The following is a 673-nucleotide window of genomic DNA, read 5'->3' as shown; positions in this document are numbered from 1 at the left end:
CCCCCTCTGCCCCAGGTGCCCCCTCTGCCCAGGTGCCCCCTCTGCCCCAGGTTCCCCCTCTGCCCAGGCGCCCCTTCTGCCCCAGGTTCCCCCTCTGTCCACCCCTGGGGCTGGGATCCCCACCGGGCCCTTCCTTTGCTGGGAGGGAGCCCACAGGCCCTCAGCCCGCACCTGTACACAGGGCCAGGCGCTGGCTGGTGGGCAGGGGGGCCGATTCTTCTAGGCGCAGGCCAGCACCTCCTTACCACTCAGGACCCTGGGTCAGGGGACAGGTGTGGAGCCCATTGTGGCTAAGTCACCGCCCCTCCTGGGGGTGGACCCTGCTCCAGGCAGCCCTGCCCCCCCCCAGAGGAACTCGGAGATGTCGGGGGGCTGCTGGGCTCCCCGTGCAGCCAGGACACCTGCCAGCTCCTCCTGTGGCCACCAGCCGCTGGAGCCCCTGTGCCCACAGCGAGGCCCCTCCCACCCATTCCTGTCACACAGGAGGGGTGCGCGCTGGCGTGGCTGGTCCCCAGGACGAGGGCGTGTTTGAAGGACGTCGGGGTTCAGAGCTGTGAGACTCATCCCGGCCGGGGGCGGGGGTATGGGGGACGCTCCTGACAGGGGTCTCCTGGCTCTGCTCAGGGCTCCCCCCTGCCAGCCCCCCCCCCCGCCAGGGCCCCGCCCACTGTGG

This window comes from Myotis brandtii, unplaced genomic scaffold, assembly GCF_000412655.1.
Source record: "Myotis brandtii unplaced genomic scaffold, ASM41265v1 scaffold986, whole genome shotgun sequence".
Lineage (NCBI taxonomy): Eukaryota > Metazoa > Chordata > Mammalia > Chiroptera > Vespertilionidae > Myotis > Myotis brandtii.
Note: the sequence above shows the minus strand (reverse complement) of the source record.